The sequence below is a fragment of the Hipposideros armiger genome, unplaced genomic scaffold (assembly GCF_001890085.2).
Source record: "Hipposideros armiger isolate ML-2016 unplaced genomic scaffold, ASM189008v1 scaffold_578, whole genome shotgun sequence".
NCBI lineage: Eukaryota > Metazoa > Chordata > Mammalia > Chiroptera > Hipposideridae > Hipposideros > Hipposideros armiger.
Genome location: NW_017731928.1, coordinates 61,162 through 86,742, shown reverse-complemented (window position 1 = coordinate 86,742; position 25,581 = coordinate 61,162). Strand labels below are relative to the sequence as shown.

At 38.7% G+C, this 25,581-nt stretch overlaps 1 long non-coding RNA gene and 1 pseudogene across 1 annotated transcript; both read left to right on the top strand.

The window, feature by feature from the left end:
• LOC109371533 (uncharacterized) lies at positions 1-25,581 on the top strand. The gene is made up of 2 exons (XR_002121897.1): positions 1-41; positions 25,433-25,581. It is a non-coding gene; the product is annotated as an uncharacterized LOC109371533 (long non-coding RNA).
• On the top strand, positions 21,369-22,082 carry LOC109371532 (mediator of RNA polymerase II transcription subunit 6-like; annotated as a pseudogene).

The window sequence follows — 25,581 nt, the reverse complement described above, 5'->3', positions numbered from 1 at the left end:
ACACTCAAGAAAGAGGACTTCCAGAACTGCCTCAGAAGGTGGTAAGAATGATGGGATAAGTGTTTAAAGAGGGGGGGGGTATTTTGAGGGAAATTAATGGCAATGTGCCTTTTACTGTAATAAATTATTTTTTATTTAAACATTCACCATATATTTTTATCACACCATGTGTATACAGTGGGTGCCAAAAAATGTATGCACATTTTAAGAAAGAAAAAAACTATTAAAATTGTAATAATATATACCAATAACAAAAGATGAATACAAGCCACATTTGACTTCTGCAATTAAAGAGGTGCTCAAAGTGGTTCCCATCAGTGTCCAGACACTGCTGATTATGGCGAACTACTGCTTGAGCAACACTGACCAAAGTATTCAGCTGTATACATTTTTTGGCACCCCTGGTATATACACAATAGACTATTATTCAGCCATCAAAAAGAAGGAAATCTCTTGCCATCTGCGACAGCATGGATGGACTCTGAGGGCATTGTGCCAAGTGACATAAGTCAGATCAGACAGAAAGACAAATATTATATCATCTCACTTATGTGGAATCTAAAAAATAAAATGAACTCATAAATACAGAAAACAGAGTGGTGGTTTGCCTGAGGTGGGGGATGGAGTGGGCAAAATGGGTGGTGATGAAAAAGTGCAAACTTCCAGTTATAAGATAAATAAATCTTGGTATATAATGTACAGCATGGTAACTATAGTTAATAATATTCTATTGTATATTTGAAAGTTGCTAAGAGAGTAGATCTTAAAAGTTCTCATACAAGAAGTAAAATTTGTGTGGGGATGGATGTTAATTAACTAGACTACCTGTGGTTATCATTTCACAATATATATAAATATTAAATCATTATGTTGTACACCTGAAACTAATATAATGTTATATGTCAATTATCTCAATTAAAAATAAAGTTTATAGTGGATTAAAAAATAGCACTTTTCAATATTTCCCATTAAAAATATTTCCTCTCTTTTCATTTAAACCCCTCCTGATAAAGAGAAGCTAACAGTATAGAAATTATTATATGTAGGGACAGAAGACTTGTTTATTTAGCCTCTCTCTTTAGCTTCCTTTCTAGGATTTGGTTTTGAAGGATGAACTTTGCTTCTTGTTCTTTAAAATTGCTCCTGATAGAACCCAATCATTTCACAAAAGCTGCTAGGGAAGGAAAATATAAAGTATCTCTTGGTGACTTCCTGAGGTGACCAAGAGCCTGGATTTCTGAATTTCTCATCTTTCTTAAGTACATTAGTTTGCCTCTGAATTTACATCTGTACACAAGTCTCAAAGAATCTTAGGAAGATGTTTGAAATCATAAGAAATGAATCGGGGAGTTAAGCTAACTAAATAATCCAAGATCAAGATATTTTGTCTGAATAGTAATAATGATAATAATCAACTTTTATTGAGTACTTACAATGTGCCATACCATGTGCTAATATACAGCATTTAATATAATTCTTACAACAGCTCTATGAGGCAGGAAGTAGTATTAGTAATTTCATTTTACAGATATTATAGTCTAAAGGGGTGAAATAATTTGACAAGTGTCCCTCAACTAATGAGAGACATAACGTATTTCCTCATGTATAAGACACACCCTTTTTCAAAAAATTTGGGGTCTAAAAACAGTGCATCTTATACAGTGGTTGTAGATTGTTGTAAAGTCATTTAAGAAGTGTGGCATTTCAAATGCCATAGATGGAACTGAGGACAAGGCAAAATATGAAGACAGTAATTTGTCATCAGACACAGATGAGGACAAGCTAATGGTTGGGAGTTTTGACAGTGATGAGGAGTTATATGAATTTTATGATGAATAAAACTTGAGTTCAATAACTTTATGTAATACATTTTTTTTCAAATTTTGGGCCTCAAAATCATGGGAGCGTCTTATACATGGGGAAATATGGTAATTCAAAATCTGTTTCAGCAACTTAGTCCAATAATAATAATAATAATAATAATATGAATAAATGATTGGAGGTGTTGCTTTATTTGGTTTGGGAGAGGGTTGTTAGAATCACCTGGAGAATTGCCTCAATTGTCTTTTCTATGTGTAAGTTTTTTTCGGCTCTCTAACTCCTTTTTCTAATGCTGAGTATTTCGTTATAATCATCTTAGCTATTTCATTGATATTTCACAACTTTTTCTTTCTCACCCAGAGCAGGTCTTGCACATAGTAAGTGCTCAAGAAATATTTACTGAATGAATATAACCCTTCTACTTTGGTTCAACTGTGCTGAAATGACTATTACAGACACACATGCATGTGCAACCTGGAGGTTGGCTTTATATTGTAAATAGGAATATATTATAGGATGACCTGAGTTCCGTGGAAAAGTTGGTTCTATAATAAACTGGCCCATCACAAGTTTGTTCAGAAAGAAACCAAACTTTTTGAGGTCACCTAGAGATAAGGGAGGGACAGTTTTAAGCCCATTTTCTTCTTCCAGGCTTTACTGGAATTGAATGTAACTGGAGGTTAAGTGGAAGACTTTTTTGGCTGATTAGTCATGAAAATTGGATCCCAGGGGAGTGATGATTGATGTTAGTCACTAGGGAGAGACAATCAGGTCAATGGAAATATGAGAGATAACATTACCTTCCTTCACCATATATTTGACCCCATTTACACTCTTCATGCTGCTTCCATTGCCCTTCCCCTCTGGTAACCACCATACTATTGTCTGTGTCTATACATGTATTTGTCTGCTCTATTTGTTTGTTGCTTTTTCTTTTATATCCTACATATGAGGGAAATCAAATGGTTCTTGGCCTTTTCCATCTGACTTATTTCACTTAGCATAATACTCTCAAGATCCACCCATCTTGCTGCAAATGGCAATATTCCATCTCTTTTTGTGGCTGAGTGTTAGTCCATTGTGCATATGTAACCACTTCTTCTTTATCCAGTCACCTATTGAAGGACACAGGTTGTTTCCATGTCTTGGCCACTGTGAATAATGCTGCAGTGAACATAAGGGTATATACATACGTCTTTATGAATATTTTCAAAATTTTCTGGTAGATACCCAGAAGAGGATTGCTGGGTCATATGGTAGTTCTTTCTTAATTTTGTGAGCGACGTCCAGACTATTTTCCATAGTGGCTGTACCAATGTACATTTCCACCAACAGTGTACAAGTGTTCCCTTTTCTCCACATCCTCTCCAACACTTGTTATTTCTTGTCTTATTGATAATAGCCATTCTAACATGTGCGAGGGGTCGTCTCATTGTGGTGTTGATTTGCATTTCTCTTATAGCTAGTGAAGTCGAACATCTTTTCATATATCTGTCAGCCATCTGTATGTCTTTTTGGGAAAAATGTTCAGGTGCTCTGTCTATTTTTTAATTGAATTGTTTTTTTGTTGTTGAGATGTATGAGTTTTTTATATATTTTGGTTATTAGCCCCTTATAGACTGCTATCTGATACCATACACAAAAATTAACTCAAAATGGATTAAAGACTTGAACATAAGATCAGAAACAATAACATACATAGGAGAAAGCAAAGGTACTAAACTTATGAACGTTGGTCTCAGCGGGGTTTTTGTAAACTTCTAAATGAATGGGATGACATCAAACTAAATGAATGGGATGACATCAAACTAAAAAGCTTCTGCACAGCCAAAGAAACCCAACAAACAAAAAGACAACCAAGTAAATGAGAGAAGATATTTGCAAACGATCCTTTTTAGTATATTTTTTGAAATACTGACTTCAAGCAAAGCATAATATAAAGTTATAATTATTAGTGTGCAGTGAGTATACTGAAAGTTATACTAAGTTTATACTGTTAATGACAATCAACATAAGATTCTCATCATTGAGTTCCTATCCTCTGCTAATTATTTAATCCTCATAGTAGTCCTACCAACCTGGGTTTTACTCTCCCCATTTTACATGTGATGAAAATAGGACTCAGCAAAGTTACGGGACTTACTTGCCCAGCATACATAGCTAGAATGTGCTGAGCTGGGATTTGAACCAGGGTCAGTTGACCTCCAAAGCTTCAGAACAGCCTAGTAATATAAAGACATTCACCTAATTGTTCTTGATCATTCAGCCTTATTATATTTGGTCTCATGAATGTAATCTGTAATAACCTTATTTCTTTTCTTTTCATGTCAAGTCTAAAGTTCTAAACAACTTCTCTTGAGTCTATTGGAAAGTCACAGTTCCAATTTTTAAGGTGGCTTTATATAGCTCATGACTCACGGTGATTCTACAAAGTTGTTTACTTACCAGACGCTCTTTGCTTGTCGTTCCAGAAAACTATACTCTCACTATTGCCCAAGCTTTAGAGCCCCAAATGAGTCCCATAATATTTGCTTGAGTCTTTATTCTTCAAATCCTTATTTCACTTCCTTGAGTATCCTGTGGAATGAGACCTTCAGACTTAGGGTTCAACATCACAACTACAAACAATTCAGAAGTGCTGGACTTCTAGCTCAGATCCAAACTACTCTTAAGCTGAAGCCAAATTAGAAAGCAACACAATGTGTGCAAATAGAGTTTTCCCCATTTTCTAAAAGTGCACATTCAACATAGTTGTTATAGATACGCTGGCATGGCACCTGATAACTCACCGAGTATTTTGAGATGCACCAGGATGCTATATGCCCACTGAGCCTTGAACTCCTCCTTTCCTAGTTTCAGTATCTGTTGTCCTATAATTGTTTCAGTTATTTGGTGTCCTGCGTTAGAATTTTAAATACACAAGGACAAGGGGCAAATCTATCGACCTCACTGCTGTGTCCTCTTAGTGGCACATAATGGGTGCTTAATATTTCTTAATGAGTTAGCTATTGTTTCGAGCTTTTAGATTGTTTCTTTTAATTTATAAGAGTCATTCTTACACACACACACACACACGTGCACACACACACACACATACAGAACCTTAGGAATAACTGAGGTAATCTCTGTTTTCATGGTATAATTACTCATGGGATGCAAATCCTGCTTTAATCAGAATTTTATCATGATTCCTTTTTTCCTAGAGTAGAAATTTCCAGAGCTAGGTTTCCCCCAATGGCTACTTCAGGACAGTGAGCATGACAAGTAAGAGACCAATACTCTGGGAAGTTTCCATATTTTTCCCATATCCTGAAAATGGGGTAAACATAGCTACCTGCCTCATAGAGATGTTGTGAAAATGAATTAACCAATGAAAGTGCTGGTGTAGTGGCTGGGATAGAGTAAAGGATCTCTACAGGTTCAAATCAGCCATCTCACTCTAACCCACTTGCTAGCTGGGAAGAGCAGCGCCTGATTCAGTTTGACAGAGAGGGCGCCAGCAGCTAGCACTCCTTTCCAGCTAACCTCCCTCCACCCTCACCACCATTTTATGAGACTCTCTCCTACTGGGGCAGAGAATAAGCACAAGCTTATATTTCCTCGACTATGTATTTTTTTGCAATCAACCTTGCTGTTAGCCTTCTTGCCCTTTAAAACAGCTTTATTCTTTCTCACACTCTGCTTAAATTAGCATTTCATATAAGTCTAATTTAGCACTTTTTCAAGTACTGGGCTTTTTTTCTGGCAGAATTTAAAAAATAGCCAACACATTTATCCCACTGAATATTAAAAAAACCCACCTTTTTATATGGTAAACAATTTTTATACATGTAACAAGGTAATTTCCTCTGCCAGATGATGCTTAATCAGTTGTGTGTACTATTGGTGTTTATTATAATGATAAACCTTAATGATTGCATACTATTTCTAGGCACAGTGGATTCTACTGCCCTCAGTCCTCCTGATAACCTAGGGAAATAGGAATGCCATTAGCCCTCGTTTTCAGAAGAGGAAATGAAGGCACAGAAAGGATAAGTAATTTGCCCAGTGTTGCACAGCAAGTGAGTAACTGAGTATTCAAAAACCAGGCTTTCTGATTTCAAGGCCTGTACTCTTAAACCATGACTTTATATTGACTGTCATATGTATTTATGCTTTATTACTCTTTGACGTGTAGGGATGCAATCTCAAAGAGTGGAAATTCAGACCTTAGTAGAAATTCGGATATCAGGCCAATTGGAGGGAGGATGACTATAAGAGGTCTGGTTTAGGGTGTCAGAGACATATGGTGGGATTCTGGACATCAGGTCAATGTGGTTGAGGAGGAGAATGTCTTTCCAGCACCCCAAACCACTCACTCACCTGACCGATAAGACTGGCTCTTGGTAACACTGGTCTTCTTCAGTGGTCCTACTGCCACAACGACTTTTATAAACTCCCATGGACCTTAGGTCAGCCCAGTGTCTTTGTGCTGTTCAGGCTGTGCTGTGGTTCCCGCTATAAAAACAGCATATGGCCAAAAGGCCTGCTTGGCGTGCTAGCTACTAAGCCAGCACTTTCATTCGTCGATTCATTTTCACAGCATCCCTATGAGGCAGGTAACTATAATCATCCTGTTTTTAGGATATGGAAAGGATATAGAAACTTCCCACGGTATTGGTCTCTTACTTGCCATGCTCATGATCCTGAAGTAGCCATTGGGGAAAGCCTAGCTCGGGAAATTTCTATTCTAAAAGAAAGGAATCAGGATACGATCCTGATTAAAGCAGGATTTGCGTCCCATTAGTAATGATACCATGAGAAAAAGAGATTACCTTAGTCATTCCTGGGGTTTTGTGTGTCTGGACGTGTGTGCATGCATTCGTGTGTGTGTGTGTGTGTGTGTGTGTGTGTGTGTGTGAAAGAACTCCCCATGATGAGCTTATGTGGGGGCCCACTATAAAGAATATTTTCAAAGAACTTTTCAAAATATCTCAACTACTGTAACTCTCAAGGACAATGAGGAGGGGCTGGGGGCAGGAGGAATACCTTTGTTTTCCAAATTCATATGCAAACACATAGATGTGACATCACATCAGTGCCACCTATAAATGAGATACTCACCAGGCATGGCCTTTTGATTAATTGGCACCAATAACAGAAAAAAGGTTGCTTCCTGAAATGTGAACCTAGCAATTAGTGCCTTGTCAAGTCCCTGTCAGATGCTGGCAAAATAATTGGCTTTGCAGGGTTTTTTTCCCCCTCAAAAACAGGTCTGACAGTACATATCAGTGACGTTCATGGGAAATATAACTGCAATAAACTTCAGCTACTTTTGGGCTCTGTTCAAGAGGTGCAGTTAAAAAAAGCAAGAGTGTGGAGGGATAATTTTCTTTCGGGCACTCTCATTACAGTGGTGGTGGGCCTTAATTCTGGTCACAGGAGGCAACACAAATTCACCCACGTGGATTATTTCAATCAACACTTTTTCCAGCTGATTGTTTCTGAACACAGATCTAGACCTCATGGAACTTAGATTTTACTCCAAGTTACCTTTTCCCACAAAATGGAGGTTGAAGTGGAGAAATGGTTCTCTGAGCAGTGACTTTGGTCCTGTCTCCAGGAGTGGCAGAGGTCCTAAAAATAACGACTGACACTATTCAATTTTCTCCTCACCACTTCACTGATAGGGAGAAAAGGGAAGGGAACTGTCAATAAACAGTAATGCAGTGAAATCTTAGGCAATTATTGAAGAGTAAGGAAGAGCTGTGTTTTTTAGCACATAAACATGTTCAAGGTGTATTATTAAGCAAGCAAGTCACAGTGTTGTTTGTCTAACTGGGTCCTAAACTAGTAAAAACAAGATAAAAGAGCAAAGAACAAGATCTCAGCCTGTGTTAGAATGGAATATGCCTAGGAAAAAGGTCTAGAAAGATGGATATACATCCAACTATGATCATGTGACTATGATCTCTGGAATTGGGAATTATGGGGATTTTTTATACTGTCTACATTTCTATGATACCAATTTCCATATTATTTGATTATTTTTACAACAGGAATATATAACTTTCTTAATGAGAAAACTAGTTTTTTAAGTAGAGACAATATATAAAGAAAATTAGATGGTATTACCACCCTTAGGGAAATTTTTCTCATAAATGCTGTATAACTTGGCTTTTTCTATAGCATTCAGTATGTGTTTCATCATTTAAAAATAATCATACATACACACACACACACACACACACACACACACACACAGAGGGTACCAAAAAATGTATATACATTTTAAGAAAGGAAAAAGCTGTATTAAAATAATAATATATACCGATAACAAAAGATGAATGAATACAAGTCACGTTTGACTTCTGCAGTTACAAGGTGCTCAAAGTGGATTACCAAAATTACCATCAGTGTAATTTTAATAGTTTTTTCCTTTCTTAAAATGTGTATACATTTTTTTGCCACCGTGAGTGTGTGTGTGTGTGTGTGTGTGTGTGTGTGTGTGTGTGTATAATATGTGAACAAACACTATTAAGATAGCTAAGTCAGGCTGTTGAAGAGAGTTTGTGGGGTGCTTGTGACTTAGAAATATAAGCACTTGGAATACAGTAACTGTGGATTTAAAATATGAATGAAAAATAAATAACAGAGTAGCAGAAAAAAAATACAAGCTTACCTAACTCCTGACTCTATAAACGGGGAGGACATTTGTTCATTCAGTAAACATTTACTGAACACCTACTCTGTGTTATGTATTTTGCAGATAGCAGAGGAGTTTACAGTCTAGCGGGGAAGAGAAACACAAAATAAGTAAATCTGCCAACAAATGTACAAGTAAACATTGTTTTGAGTAAAGGAGATTAAAAGGGAGATAGTTTAGATGAAATGAACAGAGAAGGCCTCTTTGAGAAGGGACTGGTAAACTGAAACTTAGAGAATAAGAAGGAGCCAACTCCTTAAAGAATGGAAAGGAAAATATCCCTGGTGAAGAGAACAGAAGGGCAAGGTCTGAGATAGGAAAGGACTGGGAGTGTTTCAGAGCCCTAAGAAGCCCTTGCGGCTAGAGCTCTGTGAATGAGGAAGTGATTTAGAGGAGAGCTGGGAGCCAGCCAGGAGCCAGGTGATAGAGGGCCTCTCAGGTGAGGAGTTGGGATTTTATTCTGAGTATAAGGAAAGCCATGGAAATATTTTAGGCAACTGGATTACAAGACACTCTTTTTGCTTTGAAAATATCCCTCTGGCTGCGGTGTGCAGGATGAAGTCAAAGGGGTAAGTGTGTTGTTCAAATGAGGATCAAGGTGGCTTGTAATAGGGTGGCATTAGTGGAGGTGGCAGGATTTGGACACATGCAAAGTATATTGAAAGAATCAATAGGACATGGTGAAGGATGTTTTGGTGGGGGTAAGAGAGAGAGGCATCAAGGACGAGTCCCAGAATTAATATGCAGAAGGTGCTGTCTTTTATATATTACCAATGTCAACCAGATAGAGAGTATAAAGGAATAAAATCCTTACACACAATAGTAACAAAATCACTGGGAATAGGAATAACAAGAAATGTGCACTGCCTATATGAATAATATTTTTAAACACTAATGAAGATTTCAGAGGAGATGTAAGTAGATGGAGAGATACCATATTCTTAGGATGATGTCATATCACAAAGGTGCCCATTCTGCCTAAGATAGTTCATAAAATGATTGCAATCCCAACACAAATACCAGTAATTTGTTTCTGTTATTTTTGTTTTCTTTAAATGAGATAAATTGAGCCAAAATTTATTTGGGGAAAATAAACAAAACAAAACAAAAACAGCTTAGAAAACTTTGAAAAGGAAGAGCAATGTGGAGAATCTAGTATTAATACCAGATATAAAAATAGGATATAAAACCTCAAATAAATAAATAGGTGACACTGAATTATGAATGAAAATCCAGTGGAAGAGTCTAGAAAATCCAGAAATAGATCTAAGTTTGAGAATTCAGTTTCTGATAGATATAGACTCTGAAACTGATTGAGCAAATATGAACGACTCATTATATGGTATCAGATTGACTTAGTAGCCATATGGTTTAAAAATACTACTACTATTGCTAAAGTTGAATCTATACCTCATACTTTACTTTAAATACATACTTGATCCATATAAACCCAATATTTACACTCAACAAGAGTTGAATGTAAAATAAAGCAAAACAGGTCTAGAAAGACACAGGAGGGAATAATTATATCTTTGGCATAAGGAAGGTCTCCTAATTATGACTCAAAATCCGCAAGCCATACAAGAGAAAAGCTGAAATATCTAACTTCATTACAAAACAAAAGTTCTGCATGACAAGAAATATCATAATCAAAATCAAAAGTCAAATGACAAACTGAGAAAAAATATTTTCAGCTCATAACACAGAGATCTTTTATTCAATCCAAAAGAAAAGTCTGGGCCAGCCAAGTGGCGCGATGGTTGGAAGCTGGCTTGGGACGCCGGAGGGCCCCGGTTCGGATCCCGCGTATGAAGGCCAGTGACACTGCCCTCCACAGCTGAGATGCTGGACAGCAGCTCGACCTGGAGCTGGGCTGCCGGGAGTCGCCGGTGACGGCGTAGGCTGCAGCCCCTGTGGCAGTGGATTGCTGTGAGTTGCCATGGGCTACTGTATGTAGCCAGCAGCCAGCGTGAGCGGCCAGCAGCCACAGTGAGCGCCGTCCAGAGGCCGGCGACTGATCTGCCTCGCCCGGGAAGAGCGCAATGATGGTGCCAACTTGGGCCAGTGAAGCAACGTCCTCCACAACTAGACTGAAGAACAAAAGGACAGCAACTTGTCTGTTCCCCTTCCCCCAATTCCCCAGCACTGTTCCTATCCCCCCAATTCCCCAATAAAAGTCTTAAAAAAAAAAAGAAAAAAATGAAAAGTCTGTGAAAGGTATCAGTTGATAGCTTACAAGAAAGGAAATACAAATGATGCATACTTGTGAAAAGATACATGGTTTTATTCATAATTAGAAATATTCAAATGAAAACAATACTGATATCAGTTGTTCAGCTATTATGTAGACAAAATCCTGATGAATATTGTCAATTACTATGGCTTTGGGGAGCTCTTATATATATTGTTGTTGAGTATGTATACTGGACTACCCGTAAGAAAGTAATTCGACATCTGTCAAAACAGCAAAATCATACACCCTTTAACTCAGCGTTTTGTACTTTATACATCAGATATTTTTGCATATGTGGAAAATGACATACACAAGATTCTTCATTGATTGCAGTATCGTTCCTAATGGCAAAAAATCACAAATGGAAAATATAAACTATAGGGGATTAAATAAATTAAGATACAGGCATACAATGAAACACAATGCATCTGTAAAAGGAATGGGTGTATGTGTGTGTGTGTGTGTGTGTGCATGCATGCACACCCACACAAAGAGATTTATTATAAGGAATTGACTCGTGATTATGGAGGGTGGCAAGTGTCAAGCAGAGTGAGTCAACAAGTTGGAGACTCAGGAAAGCTGATGGTTTGGTTCCAGTCTAAGAACCAGGAGAGCTGATGGTTTTAGTTTTGTCCAGAGGCAGTCAAACTCAAGACCCAGGGCAAATCTATATTTCAGTTCAAGTCTGAAGGCAGGAAAAAGCGAAGTCCCAGTTTGAAGTCCAATAGGGAAGAATTCTCTTGTACTGGGGAGAGATTCAGCTTTTTTCTCCTATTCTGGGCAATCTGCTTTACTCTGTGTACCGATTTAAATGTTAATTCATGCAAAAACACCCTCACAGACAAACCCAGAATAATGTTTGATCAGATATCTGGGCACGCTGTGGCCCAGTCAAGTTGACACATAAATTATCAGAGGCAGCCATAACAAAACATTACAGATTGGGTGGCTTAAACAACAGAAATTAATTTTCTCACATTTTTAGAGACCGGAAATCCAAGATCAAGATGTCTCCAGGGGTTTTTCTGGAGGCCTCTCTCCTTGGCTTGCAGACGGCTGCCTTCCTGCTGTGTCCTCACATGGTGTTTTCTCTGTGTGCATGCACTCCTCATGTCTCTTTCTCTTATTAGGACATCAGTTCTATCGGATTAGAGCCCTATATTTATCTTATTTAACCTTAATTACCTCCTTAAAGGCCCTACCTCCAAATATAGTCACATTGGGGTTTAGGGTTACAACACATGAATTTGGGGTGAGGGAAGCATGTACACAATTTAGTCCATAACAAGGGATAAGGGTGGGAAGGAGACTTCCATTGTTTGCCTTTTCATAACTTTGGGGTTTTAAAGTACATGAATGTATTCCCTGTTTTAAAAGATGGAATCCACATTTCTGCTTCCAGCAACTTGGAGGATTTGGTGCCATTCACTGAGACAGAGAAGGCTGTGGGGCAAAATAGTAGGGTAGGTGGGAGTGGGGTGGGAGTACTGGAGATGCTGGAGAAGCACCCCAGGGAAGTGGCAGTGAGGCAGCTGGTGTCCAGCAGAGGAGTCCAGGTTGAAGATGAGAAAAAGGAGGTCTTCTACATGTTTACAAAGTTGGAGAAATAAATTCACGAGATCACCCAGGTCAGTGGTTCTCTAATTTTATTTAGCATGCTTCATAGTCATCCGGAGGGCTTGCTAAAACATATATCGCAGGGCCCCACCCTCCAGTTTCTGATTCAGTAGTTCTGAGGTTGGGCCCAAGAATGTGCATATCTAACAAACCCCAGAGGCTGCTGACACTGCTGGTTGGGGACGCCATTAGGAGAACCATTAGCTTAGGGTGATGACTCCGCATTCTAGCCTCACATGAACATCACATGGAAAGCCATGAGAAAAACTACCTGCGACCCACCCTACTGCAGACCAATTCTCTGGGAAGTGGGCCTGGGCACTGGTAAATTTAAGAGCTCCTCAGTTGTTTCTAATGTGCTGCTAGAGATAAGAGCTTCTGACCAAGGAGTAGAGAATTTGGAGAAACAAGAGAAGGCCAAGACCAAAGACATTAGGACATCAACGTTTTAAATGACTAGTAGGCAAGGAGGAACCAACCAAGAAATTGAGAAATGAAGAGATAAAAGGGAAACCAGGGCCCCCCATTCATGTTATGGAAGGCAATTATTAGCCGGTAGGCTCTGTGCTGGGTTCTAGTGACAGATAAAAATAAGACCTACCCAGCCTTCAGGAGCTTCCTTGGTATTAAGGGCTAAGATGCTGTTTTAAAGAAGCAATGACATAATCTATCCTATTCGTGATATGTGCCCCAGAGAAATACTTGCTCACATGAACAAGAACCCACATCAAGGATATTCATGGCAGCACTGCTTATAATAGTGAACAACTGGAGAGTACATGTCCTCAGCTGAAAAATGGCTACATTATGGAAAATGGTACGTTTTTATGGTAGAACACTGTACAGCAGTTCAAAGGAGTGAACTGAGCAGACATCAATTGGCAAGATCTCAAAAAATATTGTTGAAGGAAAAAAGCAAGTTGCAGCATGATGCATTTATGTGAAAACATCTCACCCACACATAGATATTTCTGTATAGAAAGATATAAAAAGTGGGCTAGAAGGATACATTCCAAATTCATACCTGGAAAAAAGGAGAAGGGGACGCGTTTGAGGATGGTGTGTAAAAGGGACTTTAGATTTATTTGTAATGCTCTTAAAATTGTTAGGCTTTTGACAAATGTACATATTTAATTACCTCAAGTTGTACTAATTGAACTTTTCAAAAGTCACAATGCCAATAATTACTATCAAATTTAAAGTTCATATACTCATGTGCTAGAATTTTTTACTTTGTGTGGGGTCTGGAAATAATGCTCTTTGTACCCCCTTCTGATTTCGGGGTTAGTTCAGAACTTCACTGACTACATGAAGCATGAAGTAGATCTCCCAAACCATTTCCTAACCTGAGAGAAGGGCAGGAACTATAACTTCAAAGAAAAACACACTGCTTGGCCATTACTCTTCTATGAATTTTCCTGCAAAACAAGTGTGTTTGAAATAGCCTTTCAAAGATGCTGACGACTTCCTTCCCCCTGCGTCTTGCCTAGCAGACATGTTAGAGTAATTCACTCAAGCAGCTGTGCTGGAATGCAGCTCTGAAAAGGCAACCTAGATTTTTGTTTTGCAGACCTCTGCCTCTCATAGAGCAGGTCAATAAATGATGCTGGGAGATTCTGGAGGTAAAGATGTAGAAATCCACTAAAGCACACTTTAGCCTGACCATACCTATGACATTCTAGACAAACAGATACCTTGGAGATACCTGTGTTGACAAACCTCAGTTGTCGCCCTGGAAAGCAATGGCTCTTAAATCCATTTTCCGGTTCAGAAGACAATCCCCCTACATAAGTTATGGGAGAACAAGGACCTTGTCTTATTCGTTGCCCTTACATCCCCAGTGCCTTGCATACAGTAGATGCTCAGTAAATATTTGTGGACTGAATGAAGCCTCAAGAAAGAAAGATAAAAATATAATCATGAATGAATTCTATAGAATGTTGAGTGAAAGAAACCAGACGTAGAAAAGTACATTCTACATTTCCCATTTATATAATGGGAAAATAGAATTAAAAGATGGTGAGAGAAAATTGTTACTTTGGGGGACAAAATGGTTACCATGTCGAGATCATGCTTTTAAAAACTACTATTGATCAAATTATCTCCACAATATCTTTTAATTTTTATTACCTTTTTAAAAATTGAGGTGAGATTCACATAACATAATATTAACTACTTTAAAGGGAACAATTCAGCGACATTAAGTGCATTCATAATGTTGTGCAACCATCACCTCTTTCTAGTTCCAAAATATTTTCATCACCCCACAAGGAAGCCCCACACACATTCAGCAAGTTACTTCCCATTCTCCTCTCCCCTCAGCCCCTGGCAACCACCAGTGTGCGCTGGGTCTCAATGGCCTTACCTACTCTGGACATTTCATAGACATGGAACCAGCTAATATATGGCATTTTGTGTCTGACTGCTTTCACACAGCATAATGCTTTCAAGGTTCATCTATAGGATAGCATGTATCCCTGCTTCAATCCTTTTTAGGGCTGAACAATATTTATCTTATGGATATACCGCAATTTGTTTATGCGTTCATCTGTGATGGATATTTGGGCTGTTTCCACATTTTGGCTATAGTGAATAGTGAGTGGTACTATGAACATTTGTGTACATCTGTTTGAGCCTCTGATTTCAATTCTTTTGTGTATATACCTAAGAGTGGGATAGCTGAATCATAATGTACTTCTAACTTTTTAAGGAACTGTCCAACTGTTTTCCACAGTGGCTGAACCATTTTAATTACCCATCAAAAATGTCCAAGTGTTCTGATTTCCCCACATTCTTGTCAACTCTTATTTTCATTTTGTTTTTTTTTAAATAGCAATCCTAATGGATGTGAATTGGTATCATTGTGGCTTCAACATGCACTTTCCTCCTGACTAATGATGTTGAGCATCTCTTTCTGTGTTTGTTAGCCACTGGTGTAGCTTCTTTGGAGAAAGGTCTATTGAAGTTCTTTCCCCATTTTTTAATGAGGTTATCATTTTATTGTTGAGTTGTAGGAGTTGTAAGTTCTTAATATATTCTAGATCCTAGACTCTTATCAGATATATGACTTGTAAATATTTTCTCCCATTCTATAGGTTGTCTTTTCACTTTTTTGATAATGTCCTTGGAAGCATTTATTTCTTTTACTTATTAGTGTTTATGGAAAATATTATTTTCTGTTCTGCCAGTATCACCTAAAATTATATCTTGGAAATATTTTTGTGTTTGACATTACTATCAAAACAACATTATTAGCATTTTGATGCCTGCATAATATTCTGTCATAGTTGTAATACTTGTGCATTGTTGGCAACTTATTTAAGGTTCCCTTGGTAACAGAAATTAAATCCAGTGGACCATTCAACACCCAGGCTTTGAGAAGCATAGGAAACAGGTGGCTCTGAGAATCACATGGATTTGTGGAACATGTCTCAAACACTGCAGTAAACTTGCTTTCCCACTGCTGGTTTCTTTGTCTCCCATTCTAAACTCTTACACAACAGTATCTTACTGGCTGAGCATGGATCAGTATTGTCTCCTATAGGGGATACTGCACTACACAGCCCAGAACCCCTCTTCAGGACTGAGCTCTCCTTCTCTTCAATGCCAGCGTGTTGGCTGCTGTAATCTCTCAGTGAATTCCTCCCCAGGACTTGCCTTGGCCTGAAGTCATGCCGGTTCAGCCAAAGTCATGCCTCCTTTCCAAGGGTAGCTCACATCTAATGATGAGTGATGCAGGACAACTCTGAAGGGTCATTCCAGCTCCAGAGCTCCTTGTGGGACTGGCTAAAGCCTTGGTATGACTGCATCCCAGTTCCCTTTTCCCTCTGCCCAATCCTGTTTACTTCACTTTCCCACAAGTATTGATCTCCCAGATACCTCCTGCACGCTAAGATCTGACCAAGACCTGTTTCCCAGGAACCCAGCCTGTTAGACCCTTAAATCCAGTCAGCACTGGCTCAGGCTTTAGGGCAAGGTCTCATGGTATCTAGGGCTAACCCCTGAGAAATTCAAAGCTGGTCTTAGAAACGGAAGGGATGGCTTATGGTCTACTGTGGATTATTGAGACGATTTACAATTGTGTTCTAGTAACACTGGAATGAATAGCTTCTACTTTTGTATTATTTCATCTAAATAAATCCCTAGCCATTTTTGGCAAATAAAGATGAAAACAACACATTGGGGAAAGCAGAGTCACAATATACAAGGAACTTCTGTCCATGACGCTGTGGAGCCACAATACCATGCCTTGTTTATTACATGGGAGAGAAATAAAAATCTTCTTGTTTAAACCACTGATGTTACGGATCCCTGTGACAGCAGCTAGAGCTGTGTACTAACTAATACACAATAGCTTCTCTTCTTGCTCCAACCTCACAACAATCCTTTGGTGATAGTTATTTGTGTCGTTTTAGATATTAAGAAATGGACGCTCGCATATATTAATGAATTCACCCCTAAATCACATAACAGGGAAGTCCAGATCAAATGCAGGTATCTGATGGAAAGCCTATGTTTTCTCACTGTTCTTTTCCGGAAGGATTTATAGTCCTTTGTAGGCATCTACTTTTCAAATCTCTACTTTGCTGAGTATATAAGATTTTTATACACATTATAAATCACAGTAATTGCATTGCTAATGTAGAAATAAACATTTATGCTTTTTAATCCATGTCTTTACTACCTTTCTTGATTCAATATTTTTTTGACCTTTGAACAAAATATGTGTGAAAGCTATTTTTGAGTGATCTTAAGTTTTTAAAAATTATTTTGGTGCTAGTAAAGCTTTTGAGGCCAGGAAAGCTTTAGGAATTTGATGACCTTTGAAAGGAACCCATAATTATCGGTAGGGTTTTGTATAATTGAGGCTTTTGGTTTTTTGGTTTTTAGTGACAGAAGGCCAACTCAAACTAGTTTAAGCAAAAATAGAAAAATGTGTTGGCTTAGCTAACTGAAAAAATCCAGGGTTCCTGTTTCAGGCATAGTTGGATCCAGAATATCTAAATGATGCCATAAGAGAGCAGTCTCTCCATATGTTGACAATTTTACCTTGTCCTGGCTTTGATTTTAAACAAGCTCCTTCCTTATGGAGGTAAGGATGAACACCAGCTTTTCTAGGCTCCGCTTGTTACCAGCTCCATCACTCTAGCAAAAAGAGAATGCCTCACTTCTGCTCAATCCAGCAAAATATACAAAGGGGGCTCTGTTTGGCCAGGTCTGGATCACACACCCACTTCTGGAGTCCAAGATAGGTTCCACGCCACCAAACTGAGGTTGAGTAGAACTGAGCTCTGGCCGGAGTGGTTCCCCAAAATACAAAAGGGGAGAAATGGATGCTGGGTAGTCAAGAACAACAGATGTCCATTATAAGCTTCACAAATGGAGATGAGAATGGGGAAGGAGTTTCAGGTGGAAGCTACAACCTGAATAAAGGCATGGACAAAAGATATTGTAGGAAAGTCCAGTGTGACAACAGGATTGAGGAAGAGAGAAAAATTAAGATTGAAATGTGTTGTACAAGCCTTGACTGAAAAGATAAGTCAAAGTTGCTCAGTTTCAAAGGCAGCGGGGAGGCACCAAAAAATAACATCACATATTACAAGTGTAACATATCATCACGTGTAATTGAAAATTAGTTTTCTGCATTTTCTTCAAGAGTCTTGTATGTAGTTGTATGCTTCATAAATAAGGCATTTATCTTCAATTAAGCTGTATAAGCTTGCTTGAACTACTACTGGGAAAAGTTTCATTACGTTTGTTGAATGCATGTGTCTCCCCCCAGCTTACTAAATTTTCTATTGCCTATAACTTTGGGAGTTGGCTTAAAAAAAAAAAAAAAAAGTATGTGCAATCCCAGGTGAAGGACCAGGGAACTCTCAGAGATGAATAAAAAGAATGCAGCCAACCATGAATCCCTAGAGCTGATGGGCAATTTACAACTTCACCGCTTTAAGGCACTCACTTATTTTTCAGTTAAAATTCTCTCAACCTGCGCACAGACTTTGCAGAAAGGAATGTTTTGTTATAACAATGTTTAAAAAGTGAATTTGCAGGAAATAACATGCCGATAAAGATTAATTTTCTCTTCTCTCCTTTCCTTCACTATTTTTTTTTCCCTTCACTATTTTCTATGGGTCTTCTCTAAAAACAGAAATGAAAAAACGGTTCACCAGAGCAGAGATAATGGGCCACGAAGTTCCCAATGGAGGGTCAACCTGGGTTGACCATAACTTAGTTTTAATGTCCTCCCTTCACTGTAGGTTAAATGAGAAAGGACTTTGTAGACAGTAAAATGCTAAACAATTAATTATTATCATCTCAATAACCAGGTGAGACCCACGAGGTGGGTTTCTATGCTTCCCATGTTTCTGACGTGAGGCACTGTAGCTTCATGACAGCTAGGCCCTGGGCTCCTGAATAAGTCCTAGGTTTTGTTGTTTAACGAACCTGACCCCTATAGCCTCATCTGTAAAGTAGGATAATAAAAGTATTTGCTTATCTGATAGTGCTTTGGTGAAGAGTAAATAAGAGAAAAATGAATAAAAATCAACTAGCTCAGTGCAGCATGACCTGCTCACCCAGTTTTCCCAAAACTTTCCTGCTTTTAGTTTCATAAGTCCCATATCCTGAGAATCTTGTCAGTCCCAGGCCAACTGAGATGGTTGGCCATCCAAGTCAGGAACTCAGACAACTTTCTAAGAAAAGATTAGCTATTTATTTCAGAGGAGAAAAGTGAAGATTGAAATACTTAGCATGGTGTAGGGAACACAGGCATTTTTTAAAACAAAATCATCCATTTTGAATTAAACCTCTTAAGATTCATATGTAAGGCTTCTAAATCCAAATTCTGTTCTTTTTCTATGGTGCTTTGATCTGTCCTTTCATTCAATTCTCCATTTAATCAATCAATCCCTGACTTCACTGAACTTAGAGCATAGAAGAGGACACAGGCCTTTAATAGTTACTTTACAAATGATTTAAATTGCCATGGTACCTACTGGCTGGCAATTGCTCATGAGTGGTTTTTCTAAATGTTTTCCTGGCTCCATCCACTCTCAAGTGTTTCCTTATAAAGTGGACACTGTGAGGTTGCAGTGTAGCCTTTGGCCATGGAGGAAGAGAAAGTTAATCAGCCTGAAATGACCACCTTTGGTCTGGTCAGTGGGGGTCCTCTTTTTACAGCTTTTCTGTAAAATTTTCACAGACTAGCTGCCTCAAGGAGTAGTGTCCTCTTCTTGGTCACATGGATTAATCCATAGTCAGCAGGCTCCTAATCAGATAGGAGGAGTTGGATGGGGGTCTCCCTGATCCATGCACATGAACCTGGTCTGTATTTGCCTGCTCAAGATCACAACACATGGAACGACCCAAGAGCCTTCCATTTCAATGCGTGCTCTCACCATCCACAAGAAAGGAAAAGTATGCTTACCAAATATGTTCCCATTACAGCATTGAGTGGTCTTTTATTTTCAATTCAGTAGAGGGAGGAAATTTAGAATCAGTCACTTAGTCCAAAATATAATAATCTTTTGGTATTGTATTTACGATAACATATTATAGAGAAAGTGGATATTTCACCTGGGATCCAGGGCAGTCACTGAGGGACTGACTTTCCTCAGCAGGACTGTGTATAAACTCAAGAAAGCCCTATGCTGGGTTAAAATGCAACTTTTAGCCCCCACTGGCATGGCAATCTGAACAGGGAAGGCAACCGCTAGCAAAACAGGATTAGATTTCACAAAAAGATATGGACAGATACAAAATCCTTCACCGTGTCTCCTGCAAAAAATAACAGAACAAAAGAGCCAGTGGCCATTTATCTAAAGAAGAGCCTTCCCTGGACTGTTTCCATTTAAAAGATACTTCTCTCTTCCATTTAAGTTTAGGTGGCTGTTGTTTAACAAAATCGTTAGAGTTAAGTGTTTTTATTTTATTTTATTTATTTTTTATTTAGGATTCATTTCAAGGAGGATTTTTAGGTGTTTGAATCTGGTAGGAAATTCTATGATCAGGTTCTGAGAAGAAAATAGTGTTTATTTTTGGTTTGGGACCCAATTGGAACAGGCAGTTAGGAAATCGTTGAAGACCAAGTGGTTCTGTGGCATCAAGTACCAGGAGGCCTCTTTTCAAAGTATAGCCTCAAGGGTATGTCAGCAGCAGTATTTTATTAGCATTTTCTTTTTGTTTCTTTTTCTTTTGAAATTGCAGCACGTCTGTGGTTATTTCTTAAAGGAATTTAGTGCAAAAGTTGTGCCCCTTGCTATTCTGAGATCTTGCCCAAGATTTGAAAACATGCCCAATGCAGACAGTTATGTGTTCTGAGACTTCAAATTAAAAAAGTTAAAAAAAAATTTTTGGGTGGTGTCGTAGGGTTGGGGAGTGTTAGAGAAGACCTACACCTGTTTCTCTTACTTTCCTTTTTATTTTTTAAAAAGGAAGATGCTTTGTTAATCAGACCTCATAGCAGGAAAAAAAAAAGGAGAGATTTTGTCATTGCTAATCTTACTGTTATGGGCTGAATTGTGTCCCCCAAAATTCACATGTTGAAGTCCTAACCCCTATTACCTCAGAATGTGACGAGGTGATTAGGATAAAACGAGGTCCTGTGTGTAGGCCCAAATCCAATATGACCGATGTCCTTATAAGAAGGGAAATTGGGACTGAGACATGGGGGCACAGAGGAAAGACCACATGAAGCCACAGCAAGAAGGCATCGATCAGCGAGTCGGGGAGAGAGGTATCAGGAGAAATCAACCTTGACAACACCTTGATCTTGGACCTCTTGCCTCCAGAACTGTGAGACAATACATTTCTGGTGTTTAAGCCACCCAGTCTGTACTATTTTGTTATGGCAGCCCTAGGAAACTAATCACTAAGCCAAATGACCATGTCTGCCAAAGGATATTGCCAGTGGGACATGGTAACTCCTTGTCTGAAGAGAGAAACGGTGGCTTGCTTTCCTTATTTCCTTGCTGTACATTTTTAGCTATTTTTTAAAAGTGCATATGAGAATCCGCGAACGCTTTTGGAATTATGGCGGTGGTAGATATCCAAGATAATCTGCTGGGAATCTCTTGGGTTGACAGTTCCTGGATCCCCATTTTGAACAGTGGAAGTGTCCTGGATTACCTTTCAGAAAGAAGTAATCCTTTTTAGGACAGGACATGTAATAATGAAGTGGTCAAAATGCAGAGGCTAACATTAGAACACTTAAATCAGATGGTTGGAGTGAAATACACCCTTTTACATGCTCAAGAGCCCATTCTTTTTATCATTCGGAAACAAAGACAGTCCCCTACCCAAGTTATTCCACTGGATGATTACTATATTATTGCTGGAGTGATCTATCAGGCACCAGACTTGGGATCAGTTATAAACTCTAGAGTGCTTACTGCAGTACATGGCATTCAGTCAGCTTTTGATGAAACAATGCCATACTGTCGATAACATCCTTCCAAAGGGTATTGGTGGCACTTCAAAGATCATGAAGAGCAAGATAAAGTCAAACCTAAAACCAAAAGGAAAGAAGAACCAAGCTCTATTTTCCAGAGGCAGTGTGTGGATGCTTTACTCTTAGACCTCAGACAAAAATTTCCACCCAGATTTGTGCAGCAGAAATCTGGAGAAAAGCCTGTTCCAGTGGATCAGACAAAGAAAGAGGCAGAACCTGTACCAGAAACTGTGAAATCTGAGGAGAAGGAGACCGCAAAGAACATCCAACAGACAGTGAGCACTAAAGGCCTGCCTGAAAAACGAATGAGACTTCAGTGCATATTGGACAAGAGAGAAGCTTGCAAGACATCCCTTGTCCAATATTATACCTCATTACTGTGACAGGTTCTTGAACTTTAACATTTTTTGTCACAACCCTCCCATTTGTACAGGATGTACTTGTTCGGTTTTTTTTAAAGATTTTTATTGAGGAATTGGGGGAAGGGGAACAGACAAGTTGCTGTCCTTTTGTTCTTCAGTCTAGTTGTGGAGAATGTTGCTTCACTGGCCCAAGTTGGCACCATCATTGCGCTCTTCCCGGACGAGGCAGATCAGTCGCCGGCTCCTGGACGGCCACTCACGGCAGCTTCTGGCCACTCACGCTGGCTGCCAACTATACACGGTAGCCCATGGCAACCCACTGCAGCAGGGGCTGCAGCCTAGCCGTCACCAGCGATTCACGGCAGCCCAGCTCCACGTTGAGCTGTTGTTCAGCATCTTAGCTGTAGAGGGCAGCGTCACTGGCCCTCATATATGGGATCCGAACAGGGGCCCTCTGGCGTCCCAAGCCAACTCTTAACCAATGTGCCACTCCGCCGGCCCAGGATGTACTTGTTCTTTAAGAAAGGACGTAAGTACCCTCATGCTTTAGATGGGAATGTTTTCATGTATCTTTTGTAATCTTCCCCTTGGACTTGAACACCTTCCTTATTCACATGTGTATTGCTAAATACATTTAAAACCAAATAAAGGGGGGCCGGCTGAATGGCTCAGTTGGTTAAAAAAAATAAAAATAAAAGTGCACATGAAACTCAGGGAATTTAGGTTTCAGTAGAGTTATTGGGGGTGGGGACATGCGAATGTATTTCAGTCACATTAATTGGAATGCATTTTGATATAGTTAATAGAGTTCTGAATCATGCATGGCCTATAGGATAATTTTTAAATGAAAGAATATTAATATATTTTTAAAAGGTTTTGATTTCTTTGCATGGCCTAACGTGGATTTCTTCTTTTTAACTTAAAATGACAGTGTAAGGTTTTTTCCCAACCTTTGTAAGTTGCTTAAAATGTCCATGCTCAACCTCAGAATAATTAAGATAAATATGATACAGCCGTAGACAGAATAAAATGCAGCTGTTTAAAAAGTATGTAACCACACCATATCAAAAAGCATTTTCAGTGCTAACTGAAAAAATCATTTTAAATCATTGTATGTATATTATTACTGCAATTATATGTAGAGTATGTATATTATAATTATACATGTAACATCATTACAATTAGGTTTTTTTTTTAAGTCTAACCATTCAAAAATAACCGTTAGGAAATGCACTGAACAGTGATCAGTGATTACTTTTGGGGAATGGGATTATGACTGTTCCCCTCCCCCACTTACTTTCATTTTTGCCTACATTTATTTAATTAGCATGTATTACTTTCATGATTAAAGAAAATTATCTGCCACCAGTGTTAAAATACATTTGAGTTCATTATACATTAATAGTTAAACAAGCTAACCACCAGGTGTTTACACCTGGAGTAGTGCCTGGTGAGGACTGTGAGTTCAGTCAAGGTAGTTCTCCTTCTCTGTCTGTATATGTCAGACTTAGTTTCCAACCATAAAACAGGATACAGGTGTCCCAGAGGTAGCAAGTGATATTAAATTGCAACTACCAGAGACAAAACTAAGAGTTGACACAATTTAAAAATTGGGGTAGGAGTTAGAAGAGAGGGAATGAATGTAGGTCTTAAAATTAGTAGAATTTAACCTTTTTTAGTGGATTAGTATTTTATATTCCTCAATGGTAGACTTGTATATTGTTTATTAAGAATGTATCAGTTATATATTTTTGTGGAATTGCAAATATCATGATGCCTCCATCCCCCCAAAAGAATATTCTGTTCTAGAAAGATGAGTGGAAAAGTAAAGAACATGCTGCAAATTAGAAAAGCATATTGAAATTTTAATTAAAAATAATTGTACAACATCATAGATAGTCTTTATGTAAAATATCATTTTTGGAACTATTGAGATAAAGAAGAATTGTTTCTTTGATCGGGCTTCCCTTGCCATGTTGACACAAGACATTGGGAGAGAAAATCTAGGTGCTATGAAATTGGTCAGCACACGTGCGTAAAACTGGGGACTGAAACTGGGGACAGTACTCCCAGAACTGTGTTTTTAGCCTTGCTACTCAGCTTCCTGACCTTCCTCCTTCCCTTGGGGAGAAAAAAAAATTCCCTAAGCCACTTTTAGAACAGCTAAGGAAGTTGTGTAATGAGGCACAGGAAATGCTGTTGACACTAAGGGATTTTCAATATGGTGTAGCCAAGCACAGTAGGAGAATTTAGAAATTCTCAATTTTTTGTGATGGCACCTGGGGACCTAGACCCCAACAAAACATAAAATAGATTTCAGTGTGCAATATGAAATCTTATTTGTCCCTGTAGATGGATGAGTACCGTCAGCAATGAGAGGAAGGATTCAGGCTTATCAGCACTGTTTCTCAACTGATACAATTCTATCAGGTTCTTGGTGGAGTGGAGAGAGAAGAAACTGGAGAAAAACCTCTGAAAGGCTGTCCCGAGACATGAGGGGAGCCTGAATCGCTTGTACTCCTAGGGTCTGAGCTGAGTAGCTCCTTCTCAGTTGAACAAAGTATTTCATTTTCTCCTTTAGCACGAGCTGACCTGAAATGTTAGGCGTGAGCCAAGTTACAAATATATACCCTACCAGGAACTGGCCCTGTTAACAAATTCCTAACTGGAGTCCCATTTTTACTGAGGTCTTGCTGAGCCTTGCAACTGCAGTAGGGCTCATTGTAACAATATGAGCTTTCATAGTCTTGCTATTTAAGATTCTTTCTCTCAGACTAAATAAGCAAAACTGCTCCCAGACATCCATCAGGAGTATCACAGAATGACTTACGTATCATGTAACTTAGAACGGGGCGGTTCGATTCCTTCAGGCTTCCTGACTTCAGTTAGCTGCATTGGCTCATGTTGGAAATATGTTTTGAAGACATTGTATCATTTGGCCAGGAGAATGGAAGGCCAGATGGCTTTGAAAGAATATTAAATGGCAGAGGCGCTCTTGGAGTGCTTAACTGTTTCTAGAGATGATGCTTGTATTTCCTGAACAGTGTCCTCTTAGGGGTAAAATTTTGTATTTTATCCAAACCAGAGACAATAAAGAAGATGAATACTTTCAGGATATTTCCTAAAATAAAGATAATGAAAGCTTTTTGAAAAATGATAAATATAATTATGAATATCTTTGATGCATGTTGGTTAGGATGCTTTATCTTATTGACACATTCTGTTTGATCGGGGAAGGCATAATATTTCCTGTTCTCTTTCAGCAACGTGTTTCCTATGGTGAAGGAAAATTTTTGGACGGGATTGCTAGCCTTTGCTCATAATTTGGAAACTTAAGTACACATGAAGAAGATTTGAAGAATGAATCTTGATCTTTACTGTCAATAGGATTAATAAAATATGTACAAAACAA